We start from the raw sequence: 17,864 nt of genomic DNA, 5'->3' as shown, positions 1-17,864 counted from the left end.
TTATGTAAACTGAACTGAACTGAACTGAAGCTGTCCAGATAGAAATACCTTTGCCAAGCTTCGCTACAACATGTGATTTGTGTTGACGGATGGGAAGGGTAAGGAGAAGGATATAGGCCAATGACTTCGGCGTTACCTAATCGGTACCATTCACATGTTACTATTGCACGCCGGTTTTCTGTGAAGTGTTTATCTTCCCCGGTTCGAGCTGGCCCAATTCGTGCCGAAGCGTGCTCGACTCCCACACTAATTATTAACATTATCTTATATACAACAGAAATAGCTGAATGGAGGCGGAAGTATACTTATGTAGCATCAACAATATCAAATATCCTCTTTAAAATACATATATTTTTGGATATATTATTACGTTAAAATAATAAAACGTTACGGGTAGAAACTGAATACATTTATAAACATATTGTGAGAACTAATATAAACAACACTACAATAAGGTATATACAACCTGGTTGTCCGAGAATCAAAAGTTCGATGACGTGTGACATCTGCCAACCCGCACTTGGCCAGTGTGGTGGATTATGGCCTGGACCCTCATAGGAGGCCAGTGTCGCAGCAGTGGGAACATATATGGGCTGATAATGATGATGAACCTGGTTACAATCAGTCCCTAACCTTGCTTCCTAATCTTAGCTTATATAGTAATTGGTGAAACATATAAATAATCTCTGTTCCACTTTGTAATACTACCTTCTAGGTGATGTATCAATTATGTGTTAGTTTATTTCCAGGTCTCACAGCCACTTGAAAAGTTCTAGAAACGTGTGATTTAGGTCCTGTTGAAAGCCAGCTAGAAGTCTTGTTTGTGAACTTTTAGAGGTCTAGCCGCGTTCGATACAAAAACTTTGAGCTGTTAGCAGGCTTTAAAGCACCTGTAACTCTGTGTTAGACTTTGAAGTATTTTTCACATAACTTTGAGAATATAAAAACTATGGAAAATCATGGTACATATCTTAATTCATATTTTTAATATACCATTCTTATCACCAGCTTCACGACTTCTGAATATGTTCTATTTAGTGTATCTCTCTGTGTAATTGAATTCACAAAACGTGTACACTTGCAGAGCTTAAATACCAAATGTTCAAACAGATTGCCAATTTTAATTGATATAAGGAAAATATTGATGGAGAGAAAAAAAGACTGGGAAGGGCAAGGAAAAGGGTACAGGACCCCAACTCCCCTATTCACCGCAGAGTGAGCATATTAAGGTGCATTTAAAAAATGTACGAAAAGGGACGGTCTAAGCTCGCTGGTATACACCAAAATAAATTTAACCTTATTCGCTTGAGATAGAGTCGGATTTTACAAGCATCCATGTCCACCCAGGGTAGACTTTGTGTGACATTTTTCGTCTCTGATTATGTATCTAGATCTTACTATTAATCGAAACTATATATGAAAATATAGGTATAAAAATCTGAACAACACTATATAAATAAATACCAATTGGCGTGATCCTTAAACTCGATGTAGCTGCACCTACTATAAGGCGAATTGTTACAAATGTATTCAGTATAATCACAAATAAAGATAAATTTCTCAACTTGATATACAAAAAGTGTGAGTAATAATATATACGAACATCCTATCATGAACTGTATTTCATTCATTAATATTATCTTAATAAGCTGGTGAGATGCCTGATGATAAGCGCTACCACCGCCCGTGGACATTTGGAGAGACATAAGGTCCATTGCAGACCTACGCCTCTACAAATGGATTGCCGACTTTTTGGAAAGGGATTAAGAAAGGATTGGCGATAGGAATAAAGGAAAGGACTGGGGAGGGTAAGAAAAAGGGTATGGGCCTCCTAGTTATTTAACATATAACTATTATTGCCTTCGATGAACGCATTTCTTACGTCACTATTCAACGTCAATATTTGTGGTTTTATTGTTATGTAATTAATGTATTATTAATATTAATTATTGATTATTCGACATTGAGAATTGAGTAGTTAGTTATCCCTACTAATATTATAAATGCGAAAGTAACTCTGTCTGTCTGTCTGTCTGTTACGCTTTCACGCTTAAACCACTGAACCGATTTTGATAAAATTTGGTATGTACATAGAACTGAACTTGGGAAAGGACATAGGATACTTTTTATCGCGAAAAAAGGGTAGAAAGGGTTGAAAGAGGGGATGAAAGTTTGTATGAAAGTTCGTTATTGTCAAACCGATTTTGATGAAACTTGGTATGAAGATGGAGCTAAACGTGGGAAAGAACAAACCATACTTTTTAATGCGAAAAAAATACTCCTTACCATGTAGCGCGATATAAGCGAATTCTACGCGGGCGAAGCCGCGGGCGAAAAGCTAGTGTGGTAATAGTTTGATGATTCGCTTGCGTTGACCGTATTTCTACAATATCCTTAGGGAAAACATTTCATATTAGTATTTTTATCGAGTTTCAACTATTATTTTCCTGATGAATATGTAAAGTTTGCATGTTTCCTTGTTCTACACTGAGGTTAGCGACCTCTTGATGAATTATTGAATTCTTAAATGTAACATATTCGAGAAAGAATTTATTTTTTAGTTTAATAGCATTCAGATGTTGCATAAATGAGAAATTTTAAACATTAGAAAACACTTTATCACGAGAATTTGAACCTGCATCATTAGCTCTATTTGGCCAAAAGATTTTGCATTAATTCGATGGTACATAAATTTTTAGATTTCGTGACAATTATGAGTGATTTTACGGTGAGTTTTCAGGGAATTGTAAGAGTATATTTTGGAGTCTAAATTTCTTCTTAGAAGTACCAGCTTCCAAGTTTGTGAACTATAAATTCAAATTCAATTTATTTATTAGAGAATATTTGTAAATAGATAATAAAATATAATTAGTATAATATGTATGGTTCGTCAATAAATGTATAATCAAAAAATATAAAAAATTTAATACAAACCATATATCAAGTACTACTTACTATAAACTACAGAAAGTAATGTCAAAAATAGTAGAATAACAAATACATTAAAAACATCAAATTGGAAATTTACTCCTAATTATGAAGACGGATCAAAAATAATTTATGTCATAGCAGAGAGATACGCCATCGCCGTATCCCCCTTTCTGTGTATTTTTTTTTTTATCAAATATTTTAAGAGATTTCCATATTTTTATAAATATGACAATGTAAATAATACCAAAAACCCTACTGTATATCTGTCTCATCTTCACGCCCAAACTGCTAAAGCGATTTCGATGAAATTTGCTACATAAACAGTTCAATATCCGAGAAATGACATCTGATTGATTCTATTCCATACGAACGGGAACTGAGCGGGTAAAACCCCGAGACTACTTTCTCCTTACTACAGGCGAGACTTAACTACTAGCGGACGAAACTACCAACGGAAAGCTACTATTTAATAACTTAATAGTGATTGGATATAAGTTAATTTCCTCGCGCCATCACGCAGGTTGTTCACAGAATATTACATTCAATTTCAACTTGGCTAGAAAGCCTTTTAAAGCGGATATTGGATGGAAGTTGGAAGAAAAAGTTATATATGACTTCACGGTAAATACAGCCTCGTATAACTTCTTTGCTGTATCTATTTATATTAACCTGTTTTTACGTGAAATTTTCATAACTCTTTTCGCATTCAGAAATAGAACGGACAATTTATTCTAAAGTTACATTTACAAACAATGCTTAGAGATCAAATATACAGTGGCTTCATATTTGAAATATAATTAACTAGCCTCTGTTCGCGGCTTCGCTCGCCTTAAAGTCGGTGTAGTTTATAAGATGTTAATGTACATATAAACCTCCCTCTTGAATTACTCTATATATTAAAAAATCCCCATAAAAATCTGTTGCGCAGTTTTGAGTTTTTAAACATACATGGGGATGACAGTCCGAGGTGGTTTCCGCATAGTTCCTTCTTTTTTTTTTTTTATAGTGGGGATATCTTGCATAGATACCCACGGCCCCCGGGGATGGAGCCGTGGGTTATGTCGGATTCTTACCGACCAAAACCCCACTGTGTTCCGTCGAGCCACTTGAGTGAGGGGGCCACGGGAGCTGGTTAAAATTCATCCGCGACCCCCTCATAGTTCCTGCTCCCTTGGGATTTATATTAAAACGATCCTATATCCTTCCTTGGGTCTTAGATCATGCCTGTTCAAATTCCATATAAAGCGAGCTGAAGAAGACAACGACTGAAGATCCCTTCTTCAGTCGTTATCTTAGAGAGTTCGTGTCGTCGAGAGTTATTTTTTTAATAATGTAGTTAGTAGGAATATAATTACTAGTAAAATAGAAAAATATATGTGTGGAAAATTGTAAATTGCGTTCATCAGATAACATTTTAAATAAGCAATTCGACAGGTATAAAACAAAAAATGTATAGCTTTATAGCATTTCCTCCTAATTGTCTCAGCGCTCAAAATTTCGGGATATACTGCTAAAAAATTAATAACACTTTACAGAACTATTCCAACTTGTACATCATAATATAAGATTTACTTCCCTCTCGTGTATAGAGGCTCTATCCATTTATTATTACCTAACAAAAATATGTACCTGTCAATACATTTCACCTAAAAGCAATTTGCTATTTCTCTCGGTGTATTATTTGTTTTTGATATAAATAAACGTTGCCATCTTCTGTAATTTTTGTTTCTTTAAAAAATCTTTCGAAGCTTTATCGCGGTACCAACGCTAATATTGAATAGGTAACTATAAAATCGACAATTTTAAGAGAAATCTTGTTCCATTTGAAGGATCAAAGGCAGTGTTGTGAAAGATGGAAAAATGATTTACATTTAATTGAGAAATACAACAAATACAATGTCGTATTATGTTTGCTAGAATGAGGTATACCATCAAATAATTTAGAAATTTAACACTTTTTAACGGATGTTAAACGCGATTTATTAATAATATTATTAACTCTTCTTGTATGTAGTAGTCGAGCACGCTTCGGCACGAATTGGGCCAGCTCACAGCGGAGAAGTACCACACCCCCACAGAAGACCGGCGTGAAATAGCATTCTATTGTGTTTCGTTCGGTGAGTGGGGGAGCCGGAGGCCCATCTCTTTTTCCTTACCCTTCCCAGTCCTTTCCTTTATTCCTATCGCCAATCCTTTCTTATTCCCAAAAAGTCGGCAATCCATTTGTAGAGGACGTAAGGTCTGCAATGGACCTTATGCCTCTCCAAATGTTCATGGGCGGTGGTAGCGCTTACCATCAGGCGTCCCACCAGCTCCATTGCCGACTGTAACATAAAAAAAAAATCGACGTTTCCCCACGCTTTCCCGTGTTGGAAACGTCGGGTATAATACTATCAAATAATTTATTGTATTCTGGAACTGCCTTTTACGTTAAATTTACTAAACATATCTATGACTAATAACATTGTATGATAAAATGATCGATCAAAATATGTACATAGCTACTCGTATTTAATTACGACTTGTTAAATAATTATTACATATAAAGGTAGATATTAAATATTTTAAAATGATTTCTCCGAGAACCTAAATAACGTTATAACTGATTAAGTCAAATACCTTTAACTCTTGACCAAAAGTACAAAGATTATCTTAAACGAAAAGATCACCAATCCTACATCAAGTATTCAAAAAAATTCGCATCAAGTACGTAATCCAATGTCCTGATACAGCCCGTGAAAGGCCTGACGTCCTAAGCGCAAAACTTGTTTATTGTTTTACAAAGTTTGAGGCTCACGCTCCCGGCTGTTATTAGAAACAATGTTTTAGTTACAAAGCAATAACGTTACTGAAGCACTACGCACGTAACACACTATACGGCGCGAATCTCAACGAGAACAATGGCCCTTTGTTGCGTCTTCCGTTACAGCTATAATTATGGGATTATTTAATTTATTACATGGAGCTTTGTGTAATTTAAGTGCGATTTCGCATAGCAGTATTTAAGCGGGATTGTAAACCTTCTCTATTAATGTTGTTCAATTGTTATATACACCAGTAAGTATAGATACGGATTTGATATACAAGATGATTTTTATTAAGGTAGGAGCACTATCATACTGATACTATTTAAACCAGTGTAAGATATAGAAATCGCAGGAAGCGATTTTACTTCATTCTATTATATTTGTATACTTGAAACAAACAGCTTATATTGAGGCTATAGTATTTTCTGTGCTACAATTATGATCATAAGTTGTATTGTTCTCATGGTTTGTGGATTCTCATGGGATTTTTCAAATAGTTATACACTGAACTAAACAAAATTGAATCCTGCTGGATCGTATACCAATAGTTCCTTCCTTCCTTAATAGTGTAGGTAACATTACCTACACTAACACTACATATAACAGGTAACACTACATATCCGATGAATATTAGTCAAATATATTAAGCTAAACTCATTGTTTACAAAAACATCGTGAACAAGATCTTATGCGACAAGAAAATGAACGTGTTTACTGCCTAATCTGATTCAATTCAACAATTAATAAATCATAAATAAATTAACATTAAAGCTAATTTCGAATGCAAGCTATAATTATTCCCTTGAGCCGGTGAAATTATTAATTCATCGAGTGTTACTGGAAGCCCCAGCGCCCAGCGCACCGCAGACAAAATATCAAAAGTACAGGCGCATAATTAAGATTATCATTCGTGTCGCGAATATGAATAATGAAATACTTCTTAGGGTTGTAATTTAAACTTTATTACGGAGGCAATAAAACTTTACGGTCCCGGTGACCCTGTTCGAACTACGCGAATGACTTATCAAAGTAGATCTGTTCCACAGCTGGCATTTCATCATGGTTTTGGAGTGCGTCAATATGGGGCTTAAGTTATGGGACAAGAGAGCTTGGCGCTGGAATACCGCTGCTATTTCTACCCTATAACAGTCGCTCAATCCAATGAGACATGCCAGTTACCTATTGGATCAGCCTTTTTTATAAGCGACTCGCAAAAATAACAGAAGGAGGTTCTACGTTCATCATGTTTGAATTCATATTAATATTAGTATTAGCGCCATCTGTTATGTAACTACCAACCTAATGTATTTTGTTTTTGATGCAATAAATGTCTGTCTGTGTGTAATAACTACACGTGCTTCATCACATCTGTTTTTTTTAGGCCAATTTTAAAACATATTTGACAGAAGATTTTAATTAGAATATAATATTCACAATGGGATAATCCTGTTTTATCCCACTTCCACTTACCCAAAACACTTCAAGAACGAAAGCGACAAAACAAAAAATATCAAATACGATTCCATTCTCCTACGCCCATAGCTTGCACCGCATGTTCTACAAAGCACAGCGCGTTAATATTTCACGCGGGGGTCATACCGGGATGGGCCACTCTATAAATTAATTTCGATCTCGGATTATGAAGGCCGGAATTTATCCCTAACTCGCAGAGTTATTGCTGGAAGATTTCAATGCCGATTTACAAGCTCTGGAATTGGCACTTTTGTGGATTGTGGATTAATAAGATTTAGATCGAATATCCGATTAAAATGTGAATAATGTTATCGATGGGGGATAAGGGATGAATTTTAAAATCGTAATAGATTTATGGAGCTGCTTGTTATATGTTAGATGTATAAAGTAAACTAAGAGAAAGGGGAATGCTTTTTTGTTTGTTTTTCATGATTTAAATCGTATCGTATCGTAATTTACAAATTATATGAGGTACTTTGCGACAAGCCTTTATTAGCTTCGCCATAGCAGGCAGGTTTGCATATAAAAGTATCATGACTAAATACATAGATAGTAAATTGTTATATTTACCAACATAACATACACATTTTATTATAGAATAAAGCGCCATTAATCAATTTTAGAAAAACATTTATTTAACATTTACTACATTGAACCAATTGTTGCTAATATATCCGAAAACATTTGCAAGAAAATAATATTTAATTTGTTAACTCTTTTTTATTTTGAACTGTTAATTCATTTTTCTTCAATTTCCTTTGTTAAATTGAAAATAATAACAGTGATAATACTGTTTATTTTTAAATATAAAAGAAACAACTTGTATTATGTTCTAATCTTACATAAAACATTATGTAACATATTAACTGCACGGACATTTTTGCATGTGAAATTTCTTTTTAAACGATATCAGGTCATCTTGTCGATATCATATCATCTAAATAAATATTTGTGTGTACTTGAAAGCAACAATAACACGCATTCAAAAAATTTGAAGACTTTCCAATACAATAAATTAGATGCATACAGATATGCTTTGAAAATCAGCTATTGTTAGATAGTGCAACATGCAATAAGTTATTTTTGGTGTACGTAATTGTTTATTTATTGAAGAGGTAAATAAATCAATAGTCATCGCAACCTTGATCTGCCTTTAGAACACGTAGAAACCTGTAACTAAAAGCAGCATAAGCGCAACCACGTGAGAGGTACACGACCCGACCCGTTCAGATTTAAATCAGTCTTACACCGTTACAAAGATTCCTTTTAAAGCAAACCAAGCGAACAGCCATAACAAGCGGCCAAGCTAGCATATCAGACTAACTCGTGTGTAAGCTTGATCATCAGTCTGTCCTTATCGCCTGTCCACTGCTGCGTCACAATGATTAACGAGGCCACACAAAGGAACCGAGCGCACAATGGTCAAACAAAAATATATAATACGTCACTTCGTATTCCATTGCATTGTCTAGCTTCTAACCGCTTTATAAAGGCTTCTGGACCAATCGTTTCACAATTTTAAGGCATCGATCAATCTAACAGTGAAAAATGCATCAATAGTGCATTCATCATCTTCCTGGCGTTGATATTTTTCAGAGGAGTGTATTAAAATTGGCGATGTTACTTAGGAAAGGGTTACAGTTCAGATAAATACAGAGCACTGTTTTACCCGGTTACGTCAGCAGCAGGGTTATTGGCTGAAACATTTACTGACTCTCATTTTAATGCAAATTATATTATTATTATATATAATCTCTAAAATTAACGTGCTTTGAAATTTGCAATTAATCCATTTTATTATGACAGTTTTAACCATATTAGAATACTTTTTATTCTTTCACTAACAACAATTATTACATAACTTCTTATTTTACACGCCAGTACTATTTTACAAAGGCGTAGATTAAAGCTGTAGCTAAAACGAAACACATAGAAAATTTAATGTAATTTTACAATAAACTGAGGCATTATTCAGTGTTAGGAACCGGGTCGTAACGCACTCCATCGTTACAGGAAATCAATGTTTCGAAGCTTGTGACGTCACTTATACGTATGGATCTTGGAGCGTTATAATTGTTAGTTTTAAATTTCGTCATAGCATTACAGATGATGTAATATTATTCAGTAAGATGAGAGACAACAGAAGAGATATGTATTCGGTGAGACGGTCTTTCGTACCCTTTCTCATGCCTGGATTAAATTGACATCTAAGATATATTTACTAAAGACTTATCTATGCTCATTAGAATATATATTGTACAATTTGCAATACAATTTGATTTAGTACATTATAGTTTGAAGTATAAGACGCGAGTAACTCTGCGGTTTCGGATCTATCAATTGTTATATCCTTAATTTGTGGTGGACGTGATATTTAATGCAAATAATTAAATTATTCAATAGGTCTTAATTCAATGTAATGGTATAATATTTTGAATAAATAAGCTTTAATGTTTCCTACAACTGTTTGCCTGTTCGCTATTAAATTCTACTATCTTAACTAATATAATAATTAGAGAAAATGATACATTTTTAGTGTAGGGTGAGTAGAGAGATTAAAAATTAAAGTCCAGCCAAATAAATTATTGTATTTTTACTAAGTTATTCAACAAATAGACTACAATAATTATATACTGCTTAAAACGTGGGTCGGTGGCGCGAGTTACGGGACAACTGTGGGGCGACGCTAATGCGATGTGTGACACGACCGAAAATCCTGCGTCAGCATAACACCTACACATTAAAACGTTTACAAATAATAAATATTTTCTTCAAAATACTGTTTCTTAAATGATGTAATCAAACTAGTAGAGATTATTTATAATTAATTATTGGCCTTACATCTCCTTACAGACATAGAAAGAGTGTAACTTATTGGGCGGCCTTATCACTTATAAGTGATCTCCTGCAGGCAACCAGGATAAAAGTTAGTTGGCACAATAATGCACTTATATATTAGCGATTATAGAAGCTTTAACATATAAATGTAGGACTTGCGGGCGTTGTTCGTTCGTTCGTTTTAGAATCGGGCTCTTCAGCCATGAATGACACTGCCCTAAAACATAAAACATAAAGCTATTTAAATTTATAATAATAACAATTAAATTAAAAGAAAAAAAATAAGAGATAAAAATGTAGCTGCATATATAATCTGTCACAGATTGAATAGGTCAACGATATAGAAGCTTTATTCCAATTAACACGGTTCCCATAAAACCTGCATTTTCATACCAAACCTCACTCAATATCGCTAAATGATCATCCATTGCTATCAATGAAAATAGATCACAATTCGATCAGCAAACGCCGAGTCGAATATTTACTCTGGTTTCAGAACAATTTGTTTCTGTCATGGCTGTGATCAATCATAAAACAATAAAGGTAAAAAACGCCACTAACACCCACTTACTACGGATGAAATCGAACCGATATTAATATCGCAACTTGCGTAAAATAAGCTTTTGGAACGTAAATTATTCTAAATGCATAATATAAATAATAATAACTTGTATATAAGATGATGATTAGCTGGCATATGTATTTTTTAAATCGTATTTTTATATGTCGTGATTGAACTTAGGGCCTTTCGAAATAACTATCTATACTAATATAATAAAGTGGAAATTTTTGTGTTTTTGTAGGTTTGTAACGTATTTACGCAAAAACCACAGGACCGATTTCATAAATTCTCACTATCAAAAAGCTGCAACTCCACTAAGTGACATAGGCTACATATGTACTACGGGCGAAGTCAGGGCGAACAACCAGTCCTCCATGAAACACAAAAATGATTACTGAATAGTTGTATAACGAAGCAAATTAAGTCAATTATTATTACATAGTATGAAACAATGTCGTTTTCTCTGTCCCTATGTCCCTTTGTATGCTTAAAAACTACTAAAACTATGCAACGGATTTTGGTGGAGTTTCTTTTAATAGATAGTGATTCAAGAGAAAGGTTTATATGTAGTAAAAGCTAGTGACACAATAAACTAATATAAGATACCATTTCGAATTACACAAGGGAAAACTACGTGAACGGATATAAACAAACCGTATTCAATGTTAATATAAAAATATCAAAAACAACAAAGCCAATCGAATATTTCAATTCGATAAAAGAACAGTAACAGTTTCTTCAGCATTTTCCAAAGCAGAAGCGATGACTGACGGTGAACAATTTTAAAATGAAAAAGGACACAAAACAGTTATAATCGCAGAGTGCCGACAACGTTTAAGTGTTGTTTCGCAGACGGAAATTAAAATGGATTTCCGAGTTTTTATCCGCTGCGAACTTTAAAAGAATTGGTTCACTCCGCCTTGAAAAATAATAACAGCGTCTGGATTCTAGGTTAAAAGATCACGTAGTGACAAGAAAATGTAATTTATATAATGGATTGAACGTTGTTTGTGGCTGTTCGCTTTACTTCTATTTTGTTTTAGAGTTGTACGAATCTATGCTTACGCGCTTGGTTTTGTGGTAATAAAAAGTAGTTTTCTTATATAAAAGTTCTGGTAATGTTTGTCTTCATTTACAAAGTCTATTTTAATCAAATAAATGTACTAGTAATCAAGTAAGCATACAAACATACGTGCTTAAAAATGATAATCCTTTTACGATACTTGTGCATCGAAATTTAGCCGTGGCTTGGCATATATCGCATCAATCGCATATATGGCATATACTCCTACATTCCAAGTTGAAATTTTGATGTAAACGATTAATTATCAATCTAACCTATCCTGAATCTATATAATAATTTTCGTTCCTTCATTGTTACTATGATCGCAGGGACTGTATTAAAACTCTGAACCATTCTTGAAATCTCTTTTCTATAGCTACCTAATGGTAGGTTGGGTATAACCTAATATCATTCCACAAACGTTAGGCAGTTTACATTTTCAACGGGCTGTTTAATAAAAACTAGTTTAAATTTCGTCATATTTATATATTTAGACAGGCTCTTTAGTGAGGTAGTTAATGCGAATGTAAATAGAAAGACTCTACAAAAACCCTAAATACAAAAATCACCCGTGAAACAGACGTGATACATCCCCACACCCCACTTGGTCACGGGCTTTCACATATCCGTTGTCCTCACATCACGTTCAAATAAATTTTCTTGTAGTTTTAAAATAGATCCTTTCAAACGGATCGACAACCCTCGTATATAAAGTCACCGACATGGAAAAAACCATTGTAACCGAGCCATTATTATATTTCTGTATCGGCTGACACATTAATCAATATTGTATTGACACTTACATCTGTCTACAAGACTGATGTGGTCCCCCCATTTATCAAATTACCCTCACTTTCTATAATTGATGTCTGATGTTATATATGTACGTTACGATTACGATTATAGTAGTGTATTTTAATACATTAATAGGGTATGGGGGGGGGATAGACAGTCTATGAAGATTATTTACCATTATGTTTTCGTCAAAATGTTATCTTTCAGTTCGTTGTATATCGTATAAAGCTATTTAACACTGAAATAATTTTTAATATCGGCCCCGTAGTTCCTGATTAGCACATTCAAGCAAACAAACACTTTTTCGTTTTATAGTTTTATTATTATTATATTATACAGCTAGTACAACATCTTCTGTAGTATATTCTACGGAAGATGCTGTACTAATGAGTTAGCCATTTGCCCTGGCTGCTGCTGCGGGTTGAGTTGAAAAAAAAAAACAAAATTAGCGCATGGTACTACTTAGGAATAATATTCCTACTATAAGTCATTATTTATCATGAGAATTCATTTCATCATTATTGGCAGCCATTGTTAAAAGTTTTATCTTTTTTAGGATTCTTAACGGGACCCAGTAAGTCTTAGGATGACGCGACTGTTTGTCTGTCTGTGTGTCCGTTAATCTTTCACTGGGCCGATTCTCATGAACCGAGATAGTAGACATTTTCGGAGATAACTATTTTTTAACTATAATCAAACACAAATTGTCCTTGAACGTAAAATCAATGTAATTCTTAACCAATAACGTTAGAGCACATACCCTTGATTATGAATATCCACTACACTAAAATGGTAGTCGTGTTGGGATCACAAAAGCTTCATTGAGTTATCGCCGCCCCTGAGACCTTACCTCCGTCTAATTCAAGGTTTTATACAACCGAACATTGTTTATTTGCATTTATTTATGATTTTTATTATACTATATACGTAATATTAAATAGCGTGTAAAAGTATAAATACTATTGTTTAAATGTTATTTATTTAATGTAAAAATTATTATAGTTATTGGTGTCTAATTTCGTATTAACTTGTTATGGTTTTATCTTTGTTTATTACCACGAGATGGCGCTGCTCGTGATTAAGTCGCGCTAGCGAAATAGTTTCATAATTAAACATAAGAAATCACGGTTATGATATTTGCCTTGTGTAAACGTAAATAAATAGTTACAAGTGTCGAGTGTATTAGTGAATCCCGCGAAACTTCAAATTTATACAATTGGTGTAAAACCGTTTTAATTATAATGAAATAAATAAACAAATTACAAAATGTTTATTTTAATTAGTAAATAAAAATTAATATTGGAAGGTAAAGTTGTAAAGTTTTTGACAGAGAAATATAAATTATATAAGCGTTATAATGAGTTATTCTAATATAGAAGTGACCATTACAAACTTTACATTTCTGAACGACACAGGACGTTTTTAAAACTATATCCCGCTTCAAACGTACTGAACTAAGGCGCTGCCTAGTTAAAAACATCCCACCAATAATCCTCTAAAGCTCTTCAGATTATCTTCAAGACTACCAACTTCATTCCAACTACAACAATGGTATTATTCGAGCGCCAGCGTAGGCGAGCGTTGGACGCTCTCAAAGATCGATCCTAGAAGGTATTTAGTACATCAAAAAAATTCTAATAATAGATAAAATGCATTTGAACAATTTACAGTCAGACAATGCTGTATTTATGTCCATACAACAATTTAACACGGCGTAGGTGTGTCCTAATATTATAAATGTGAAAGTTTGTGTGTTTGGAAATTTGATGAAAGAATTTTATTGAAATTTGGAATAGAGACAGGGTATGAGTTGACTAAGGTGATAGGATACTTTTATTTATTTATTAACACTTTATTGTACAATGCATAAACAGTTAGCAAAAACCAATAAACAATATCTACTGTACAATTTGGCGGCCTTATCGCTTAAAAGCGATTTCTTCCAGGCAACCTTTGGATATAGGAATATTTCCTATAAACTTTTGAACATCGTGATGAAAATGGAAGTCCACACACACATGTCTGTCTAAAATCACGGGCCGTGTGCACCACGACAGCAGTTAATGTGCTGTTGGTGACACTTAATCTCGTTCCCGTTCGCCTTTTGATGCTTCTTATTATTTCTCTCCACACGGCTGCGGGTCTTGATGGAATTTCTTTTATTTGCGGGCTTGTCAAGCATCGAGAATGTAAATTGTCGCAAATTTTGCGCATGACGTTCATGCTAGGTGCTTTTAAATTATGCGAAACTAGCTGCACGGTTTCACCCGCGTAAGTCCGTATCCCGTAGGAATATCGGGATAAAAAGTTACCTATGTGTTATTCCAGTTGTCCAGCTATCTACGTACTAAATCTCATTGCAAAACGATTCAGTAGTTTTTTCGTGAAAGAGTAACAAACATACACACATCCTTACAAACTTTCGCATTTATGATATTAGTAGGATAGGATTATAATACTAGTAGGATGTTATGTTCTTGCTGGCGCGATTTGTTACAATTGTTTTCGGGTTGACTTAAGGCGAGAAATTGTGAATTTGTGTTTGTTTTACTCTGTATTGATTAGAAATTAACTTTATATAGACGATAAATATATTTTAAAGTAAAAGTGCTTCAAATTATATGTTTATTAGCTGTGACGCGCGGTTACACCCGCAGACAAACAGTAATCGCAAGTATTTATATAGCTCATGTCTCATCATTCTAATATATAGGCTACATTATTGTAAAGTTTCAATAAAATCAATTCAGTGGCTTTTCCATGACAGAGTTACAAACATCTAATACTGAAAAACTTTCGCTTTCATGCTATTAGTGATTCATCAATGAATTCAAAAAAAAAAAAGAATTCGACTGTATTTGTTACCTCAGAACTTTCAATTAGCTGAACCGATTTCGATGATTCTTTTTTTATTTCGAACTCTGACAATTAGGACGCGGCTTAGTTGTATGTAAACAATATTTTACATAATAAGTGAATAATACATTTCGTAACCTATTTCCAATTCTCCTAAATCTAGAAAAGCTGGTTGGATAAAGCAAAATTTATCTTTTTTGTAACAGATTCAATCAGGAGATAGTATCTATTGAAGAAAAATAATTCGTAAATTCCATTACCACCTGGACTCCATTGAGCACAAGATTTGAAAAGACATCAAATCTTCCGTCAAAGGGACTATTTAGCTCCGAATTTTTCGTAAAAACACCGCCTCTTCTTCGAAAATCCACCAAATCCACGAAGCACATAATTTTGAAGATCAAGCCAAGGCGGAAATATAGGTATTAAATTCACAAATTTTGTAATAGGAAACTAGAAGCTTTTAAATCAATCGCATACGTAATTATTTCTTATTTAAACTATTGTTATGAGGATAAAAATGGACATAAATGATGATAATAATGAGGAATTCATCCGTAAAATATATTTACGAATCGCTTTGTGCGTAAACCTGTATTATGACGTCACGAGATCAACGACTTAGAATGCTCAAACATGCTTAGAACTTTTTATCATTAATTTACAAATGAACAAGCTAGAGACTTCGTTTGCGTCGATTGCTCCATCATCCTTCCTTATGGGTATAATATTATATTATAAAGAGAAACTGTTATTATTGTATTTTCTTGTGATTGATTTTACGCGAAAGCATTTAAAAATTTGTGAACTACCTCCACCTACTACTACTACTATTTCTCCGCAGTGGTATGTGGAGTATTTTTCTGGATGATGGCAGTATTGGCTGATAGTATCTTCTGGTCTTTTGGTATGTCTGACATAGGGTTTTAGATTCTTGATAACAGGACGATTCGACCAACCACAAATCCTCGCCAAAGAAAATAGAGTTTTTTCAAGACTTGTACGTGAGACCATTATAATTAAAAAACATCCAAATTTCAATAGAGAAGATGGTTTTCAGCTTTCCAACACCTGGGATCCTGCTCCCTTTCATTAAAGAGTGCCAACGTATATTCTGTAAGGGTGAACCTCTCTTAATGTTTATAGGCGATGCTTGTCGCTCACCATTATGCACCAGCTCACTTGCCCACTCCTACATAAACCATACTAATTTCAGTAGCCACTTTCACCAATGAGCAAAATCTGATATCTAAGAAAGTCCAATATAATATTCAGTGGAGATATTGATCTCTTTGAGAACCATCAGCTTAATTAGCTCTCGTAATTAGCAGACTCTACGTAATCTTCTTAATATTTACGCGGCTCAACTGAAATGCCTTACTTTGATATCTTTTGAAATACTGGATTTTTTAATCACGGCAAAGTCTAATGAGACCATGCGGCGAGATATTCCTGGGTGCACGAAGTACCATTTTATTAAGTACGTTTATGATGATGTGATATCTTGTAAGGTTTATTGTAGATTATTAACTGCATTGAAATTTTTGAAAATGGTCCGTAAAAAACCCGGTTTTAACTTGATTCTTTAGTGTAAATGTGTTTCGTTTTTGAAATATCAATGAGTGAACTGCGAAGGAATTGCTACCGATTTATGCTGAATACAAAATGAATAATTGGACACTTTATAAAAATGTTGTCTAGTTTATTATCAATTATATTGTTCAAATTATTTAAAATGAATTGATTTTTTGTTAGATTGATTTCTTCTATCATAAGTAAATAAATTAAATAAGCTAATATTCATATAATAGTCAGAATTTCATCAAAAATTAATCCAGCAAAGCAAACCAAATTAAAAATTTAAACTTTATTTCCAGTAAGCATGAAGAAACATAATTAAAGACAATTTGACAAGAAAACTTCATAAATGACTTACATGTTCGAATCCATAAAAACACAATTCAGAAATAACGAAACATTTTGAAACATGAAATTAATTTAACGGAAATTTCAGATGTTCTGTGAATTGTAAATCGTGATTTTGAATATCTGCTCCTTGGAGCATAAATTGATATATTATAATTCTCGATTCAATGGTAATTCAACGATCAAAAATGTATTTACAAGTATTATTGACTCATCCTACTAATATTATAAATGCGAAAGTTTGTAAGGATGTGTGTGTGTGTTTGTTGCTCTTTCACGCAAAAGCTACTGAGCCGACTGCAATGAAATTTGGTATGTAGACAGCTGGAAAACTGGAACAATAATAAAAATCATCTTTATTTAGTTCTCACAACATTAGTCCATAACAAAAACTTAAAAATACAGAATAACATATAGGTAACTTTTTATCACGATATTCCAACGGGATTCGAACTTACGCGGGTGAAGGTAGTTAATTATAAGGAGACAAACCCTGTTCTAAGAAGCCAAGTGTAAAATCTTAATAAATAGACTATGTTAACATAAGTACCTAACGTTTGAACTGCGATATACCTACGGGATACGGAATTACGCGAGTGAAACCGCGGGGCGC

The 17,864-nt window shown here is 33.7% G+C and overlaps 1 protein-coding gene across 2 annotated transcripts in view; it reads right to left on the bottom strand.

The window, feature by feature from the left end:
* Positions 1 to 17,864, bottom strand: part of LOC119829243 (nephrin) — a 336,867-nt gene that overhangs the window by 175,624 nt on the left and 143,379 nt on the right. The gene's annotated exons all lie outside the window — the stretch shown is intronic.

This window comes from Zerene cesonia, chromosome 1 (genome assembly GCF_012273895.1).
Source record: "Zerene cesonia ecotype Mississippi chromosome 1, Zerene_cesonia_1.1, whole genome shotgun sequence".
In the NCBI taxonomy this organism is placed as follows: domain Eukaryota; kingdom Metazoa; phylum Arthropoda; class Insecta; order Lepidoptera; family Pieridae; genus Zerene; species Zerene cesonia.
Note: the sequence above shows the minus strand (reverse complement) of the source record. Positions and strands in the feature narration are given on the sequence as shown.